This window comes from Carettochelys insculpta, chromosome 1 (genome assembly GCF_033958435.1).
Source record: "Carettochelys insculpta isolate YL-2023 chromosome 1, ASM3395843v1, whole genome shotgun sequence".
Lineage (NCBI taxonomy): Eukaryota > Metazoa > Chordata > Testudines > Carettochelyidae > Carettochelys > Carettochelys insculpta.
The window spans coordinates 315,095,974-315,103,256 of NC_134137.1; positions in this window are offsets into that span (position 1 = coordinate 315,095,974).

The window sequence follows — 7,283 nt, forward strand, 5'->3', positions numbered from 1 at the left end:
AACCTTATGAGAGACTTTTCTCTCTCCCCCCACCCCATTATTTCTGGAAAAGAGCCAGAGTAGACACTGCTGTTCATTTTGTTGGCAGAACGGGTTTCTGCCAGCATCTCACATTGCCTGCCCTGACCACTCTGCTCAGGGTTTTGATGTGCCCCCTCCACCAAGCTCTGCGAAGTATCTGACAGCCAAATGTGCTGCTCCCTTTCTGAAACAAACAGCAAATCATGGGCCTGTTCCTGTTATGCTCTGTACTAGGAACACAGTGGCCAGCAGACTCCTGCAGCAGGGGTCAGGAGACAGGCTGCTGTGTAGCTTTGACACTTCGCAACAGGGAGTGCTAACAGAGCTGCTACTCATGCTGCTCCCAGCAGCTGAGCAGGCTAAGGGAGAAATCATAGGGAATCCCAAGACCTGCAGAGATGAGATTTGCATTCCCACAACACTGCACTGTGGGATACTTACCCATAACATGTTGCTCACACTTCCAGTGATGGTACCCCTGGAGCTGATGTGATCTGTTAAGAGAGGAGGTGTGAACACACTCAGGTAATGTTTTATTGATATTTTGCATGTTCACATAAGTTTAATCCACAAAACTTTGTAGTCCAGCTATCGCCTTTGTCAGCTTGTAAAGGAGGAGGAGACTCATGCTGTACTGTGGAAATACAGCAGTGATGGCTGAGTTGTGGAGGGAGGTGTTACTCAACACTGTTCAGCCTGTGTGCCACTGCATCCGTGGGTTCTGGCCCCAGGGGTTCTATAACTTCTCCTTTGTGTTCCTCGCGGATGCTTGACAAAGAACCTGTGTGTGACCAGCCTCAGGGAGTGCAAATGTATCAGGATCATTACTTGTTTGTAGTTGATTTTTACTTGGATCTGTACAGAGCCAATCCAGCGATAGGGGAGCGAGCCCTTCTGCTGCCTAGTAAAAAAGGTGATGCCACTCTGCTGCCTGGGTGAGTTAAAACAAAAAGAGGCCAAAGCTGATAAGTATGTGGAATAAAAGTGCAAGAAAGGCTTATCCTTTGGGTGTAAGTTTGTATTTGTGATGCCTGACCTGGCCTGGGTTCAATGTGCCCTATATTCTTAGTAGCCAGGGATCTTATTTTCCAAAAATGTTGAGTTGTAGTTTTGACATTACTCCCTAAAGGTCCAGAGCATTTGGAGGTGGGATTTTAATTTGGGCCAATTTTAGAATATGACCAGCCATGAAGTTTGTTTCTGAGCTTTCAGAAATTACAGAGTTGTTCAGATTTGGAATATTTCTCATTGTTCCTTTGAAACATTATATCTATATATAGTCCTAGATCATCCTGGGCAGGTATTTGTCTAATGTGCTCTTAAAAATCCTCAATGATGGAAATTCCACAACCTCTCTAGGCAATTTATTCCAGTGCTTAACCAACCTGATAGGAAGTTTTACCTAACATCCAACCTAAACCTCCCTTGGTGCATTTGAAGCCCATGGCTTCTCGTCCTACCCTCAGAGGCTGAGAAGAATATTTTTTTCTCCTTCCTCATTTTAATATCCTTTTTGATACTTAAAAACTGTTATGTCCCCTCAGTCTTTTTTCCAAATTAAACAAACTCAGTTCATTCAGTCTTCCCTCAGAAGTCATGTTTTCTAGGTCTTTAATCATTTTTGTTGCTCTTCTCTGGAATTTCTCTAGCTTGTTCACATCATTCCTGAAATGTGGTGCCCTGAACTGGACAGAGTACTCCAGTGGAGGCCTAATCAGCACAGCGTAGAGTGGAAGGATGACTTCTGGTGTTTTGCTTACAACAGTCCTGCTAATGCAGCCCAGAAAGATGTCTGCATTTTTGCAAGTGTCACACTGCTGACATACTCAGCTTGTGGTCCCCTAGGACCCCTTAGTGTTCAATGGGAGAAGTTAGGGTCAGCATGTTTACCAGTCCCCTTGCCATCATGTCAGAGAAGATATTGCAACATGGTGTAAAATTGTCTAAAACCTGTCTACTTTAGTGCTTTCCATAATGTGGTAAACAAATTTTTTTCTAAAGAAGCCAAAGACACAAGGAAGTGAATCAAATCTTCCTGCCAATTTCATTGCAAATCTGTACAGCTCCAGGGATGTCAGAGGATTGCTTTCAGCATGGGTTGACCCATGAGAAACTGTATTCCATTTTGCAGTGTAGACAGGACTGCTTGAGGTCCCCTGCAGCTCTGTGATTCTATGAATTACAAATATTCCTAGCACCTTTGCACGCTGGGAGCATGCAAGCCCATGGAAATATATGGTCAGCTGATGAATGGTTTGTCAGATACCAGCTGTGAAATCTGGATTTAAAAGCTTAAGACAGTGATCTAAAATTATCAGCATGCAGGCGGCACCTGTTTGCCCAACCTCCTTAAGACACTTCACTGTGCTAATTAATTTATCTTGGGAAAGTCAGGGTGAACTTTGATCCTCCCAGATATATAGGCATTCAGTTCCCCCTTGCAAGCATGCTGGAAGGAGTTAGAATAGCTAGTGTTTTGCATACCAAAGTTCATGTTTCCAAGGAGAGAAATTTTAAAAGTAGCAGTGTGATTTTTTTTTTTCCCCCCTCACTATGTATTTTGCTCTATTTCAGTTAATGAAGAGACTTAAGTAGATTTGCAGTAGACTCTTCTGAAGCAGGATGTTTTGGGGTTTACAGTTTACTACAATTGTAATGTTTTATCACCATAGTTTTTGGATAAAGTCTCGCTTCAAAGGGTATTTCTCTCAATCAGGGAACATACCAAACTGTATTCCAACTTTCATCCTCCTCTATAAACTTGACATTCTGCACCCTTCTCCCTTGTCTCATGATCACGCCACCTCCACACACACACACAAAAAAAAAAGCCTAAAAAAAGGGAACAACAACTGCGTCAGATTCATGATAAGAGTGCAAAGTGCCCCAATCAGGGAAAGTCTGACCAAAGACCACATACTACACCACAAACAAAGCAAAATGCAGTAAAAATGTACCATTGAAGGAAATCAGTTCCTAAGCTCTGCAGTCCCTCTAGCCAGAGTGTGCCCTAGCATTGCCATGCATTGCAGCCTGGCACCAACAAGAAGAAATGCTCCTGTTGATTGGCAGCTGTATCGGGGGCCATAGTGAGAGGGGTGATCATGGAGAAGAAGATGGCCTCAGATGTTCAGGGCTAAGAAAAATAAGACTTCAGGAAGTACCAGAAATTAACGGTCAATACAGAACACAGAGCGTGGGTGTAATGGGCTCTCTTCATTCTACCCTGCCTTAAAGGAAAGCAGTCATATAAGGTAACATTTGAAGTTTCTGAGGGCTTCAAAAATAGCCTCTTGCCGCTCACGGTGCAGTAACCATCTTAACTGTGCATCAGCCACTGTTTGTGGCTTGGGGGGGTCAGGAAGCCACTGCAAACCACTCCCCCCAAGCCCTGTCCCAAATTTCACAGGTCCCTCTTTTGAGCAGTTAAACACAATTAAAAGGCATTGGCCTCTGCTATTACATGAGCAATGCAGAAGCACAGAACTCCAGAAAGACACTCATTTTTCCAGCTTCTGCAGTCAGGTGGAGGTAGGAACCTAGGTGAAAGTTTAGCTAGGTTTAGGTTCAGTCTAGGAAAAAGCGATCATGCTTTTTGGAAAAGAAGCTTTAAAGAATTACAGTAAACGCTTTCATAGCTGGCATTCTGTTATCCAGAACACTCAAATAACCGGTATTTTAACCATAAGTAAGGACATTTTAGTTTTCATTTGTACAGTACACTGAAAGTAAATACAAATAAATGCAGCAGATACAGTATAAGTTTGCAGTGTACAATATGACTGTTGTTGGTAAATAAAGTACTCTGCATATGTATGTTTGTTTCTTAATATCTAATTTTGCTTTTCTTCAGTGTTATGCATTGCTAAGTATATCTCACTATTAGCCAGAATATTTTACTATCCAGCAGCCTCCCAGTCCCGGGGTTGCCGGGTGTGAAAGGGTTTACTGTCATAACTTAAGTGTACAGCCAGCAGCCTCCAGGTTAGCAGTACCAAGTTTAATTCAAAGGCCATAGTTGGTTGCAGTGCAACATTTTTAATAGTTAAACCAACCAGTGAGAATGACCTTGTCTTTAGGCCCATAACTAAAACATAAGGCTAAAAAAAAAAAGAGAAATAAAATCAAACGTTTAAGGGTGGGGTTTTTTTTTTGTTTTTTTTTGCTTGCTAATTTGTCATGCTCAAAATTGGTACCTTAAATCATACCACCCAGGTTTGAATAATTGACCCATATACTTTTAAATGGTTCTCTCACTTACGGTAAGACTGACTACAGGTTGCACTTCTATGGTCTGGCATGGTCAGGATGCAACAGGTCCTGCACACCAGAATTTGCTGTACTGGTGAAGTCCCAAGCTTCTGCCCCAGGCAGTCCCAGGGGCCTGTTCCCTGTGGACTCTGGGCTTCCTGTAGCTGCAATGGAGCTCTATCAGGCAGGGCCCCAGACCCACAGGCCAGCTCTGGCTTGACCCCCCCCCCGGCCCCCCCCCCCGCACCCTCCCTGCCCCCGTGCTGTGGCAGGGCCAGTGAGAGCTCCAGTTCTGGCCTGGGCCAGGCTGCTGGCCACGGCTCTGTCTCCAGCTCCTGCCCCAGCCCTACCCTTCTCTGCGCCTCCAGCATCCAGAGGCAAGTACTGGATTTAAGCAGGTCAAGCTATAGGATTGTGCCAGCAAAAGTAAAAAAAACATAGCATGTTAGCATGTGTGTGAATAAATTGCAAGAGACAGGTGTCCTGTGCTGAGTTAAGAGGTACACTATTGAAAAACAGGATTTTAAGTGGCTTTTTTTTTTTAATCAAGACGCTAGTAACACTATTAAAACCAGATTGTTTTAAATGCGCCATTTCCTGTTTTTGGGTTTTTTTTAAAAACTCAGCAGCACAAAAAGGCTCAATGGTGCAACATTTAGGCTATGTTTATATTTTAAAGGTACTGCTGGTGCCATAACTCTGGGAGCGTCTACATACTTAAAGCGGTCTGGCAACAGAGCTCTGCATTTTCCTCGATAGCGTTATCCCGCAGAAATTTGAGGCATAGCATAATTTATCCACAGAAGCTTCTAGTGTAGCGGTAGCCTTAGCGTTCACCCAGTACAAAAGAAGTATTGTGTTTAAAAACAACCCTTTCCATTGGAACTTTAAAGAAAACATTGCATGAAAAAATTTCTTCTGGCGTAACTATGTTGGCCTCCAAAAATCTAAAGGTTGGGCCATCTGAGAGTTTACTTTATGACTTCAAAGCACTCCCCAGCTAAGTGCTGGTGATAGAAAATAAGGTATTGCCTTAAGCCAGCTGTACCTGGCCTTGATCAGGTATGGAGCTAAAACAAATTTTTTTTTCTTCCGGGGGGGGGGGGGGGGGAATCATACCTGCTTCTCTCCCCCCCCATGACTATTTTTCAAACATGAAGGCTGGAGTGAGGGTTTGGGGTGAGGATGGGCAGGCCAGGTGGCTTACAGCAGAGGGTTGGGAGGTGTGTGTGTGTGGGGGTGTTTCTCACAGCAAGGGGTCGGGGGGGATGTGGCTGTTAAGGCAGGTTCTGAAGTTAGGGCAGGGGGGCTGAGAGCCTGGGGGGAGGGGCAGGGGGAATTACTAGAGCTGCCCATGGCAGTGAGGATGGCACTGCTCCAGTGGCAACTCTTCCAGCCAGCAACTCCTCCTGGGAGGGGGTAGCCAGCACTGTACGCTTGTCAGGTAGCATCTGGGGGCACAACAGGCTGCCCTCCCCACCACCAGCCTGCAGCCTGTCGGGGGGGGGGGGGCGGGCCCTGGCCTGCTGCTGCTGCTGCCACACCAGCCTTCCAGTGGTTGTGCAGGGTGGCAGGCTGCAGGCTGGCTCTGGCTGCCCCTCCCCCACACAGCTGGTCGGGGGGGGGGGCAGTACTTTGGAAGCTAACCCTGGCTGCCTGTTTGGCTGGATGTTTGGGGGGGGGGGGGGGGATGGCCAGGCTCCGGGGGCTGTCCCAGCCTCCTGTGTCCCCTCAAACCCCACAAGCTGCCAGGGGACAGGATCTGGGGGGGGCTGCCCTGCCTCCAGCAGCCTCCCCCTGTGGCCTGTTGGCTGTAGAGGTGGGGACAAGGCTCTGGTAGCCCCCCCACCTTCAGCCTGCAGGCCCTGAAGGGGACAGGATCTGGGGACTGCCTCCAGACCACCCCTCCCCACCCAGCAGCCTGTCTGGGAGGGAGCCAGGCTGCAGGAGCATCCCCACCCTCCAACTGCCTCTCCGGGGCCTGCCCCGGGGTGGGGGCGGGGGGCTGGGAGGGAGATAGGCTCCAGCAAGTCAAGTGTCGGAGGGGTAGCTGTGTTCGTCTGGATCTGTAGCATGCTCAAAAAAACGCTCACGCTCACAACTTTTCTGTTAGTCTATAAGGTGCCACAGGACCGTTCGTTGCTGTTACAGGCTCTAGGAAGTGTCCCCCCCTCCAGCTTGCGGACTGTCTCTGGGGTAGGGTCCAGGCCTCAGAGGGGCCACCCCATGACCTGCATGCTGTCTGGGCGGATGAGCTTCCAAGGCTGCCCACCCTGGCCTGTAGGCTCTCCGCAGCAGGAGGGGGAAACGGGACAGCGGGGCAGGCTCTGGATTTGGGGCAGGGAAGCTACTTGCCCAGTCTTTGTGCCAGGCAAGAGGGGGAAGCCCCAGCCCTGCTGGTCTCTTTCAGCGCTGCTGCTGCCCCCCAGTGGCCACTCTGCCTCTCTCTTCCCTCTGCCCCATCCCTCCTCCTCCCTGCTCTGCAGCACATCCCATCCCTTACACTTCCCATTTTTCAGGCACAACCACACCCTGGCCTTGGTTTAAGTTAGGGTGAGAGGAAGCTGCAGCCACAATGTCGTGGTCTCAGCACATTCAGTTTAGGCGGCATTCTTGACCAGATGCACTCTCACAAGTACACACACATGCACTCTCCTGCTCTAAACAGCAGCCAACCAAGACCAATACACAGCTGAGCTAGAGAGCTACAGCTAGCTTTTACAAAGCGCTTTCCATCGTGAGATCACAGTGACGTTATGCTTCGCCCTCCCTGGTCCTCATTAGTTTTCCTCACTGTAAGATGGCGGGAAGGAACAGGAGGGTGACATGACTTGCCCAAAGTCAGCAACACTGTCAACAGCAAAGGTAGAAATAGTACCAACGTCTCCCGAGTCCTGGTTGGTCGGTGAATCACTTTGCTTGTATCGTGTGGGCAAGTACCGGCCTGCGGGCTGGATCTGGTGCACCTGAGTTAGCAGTGGAGGCCTGCAGGGACCTACACCTCCAAAGTA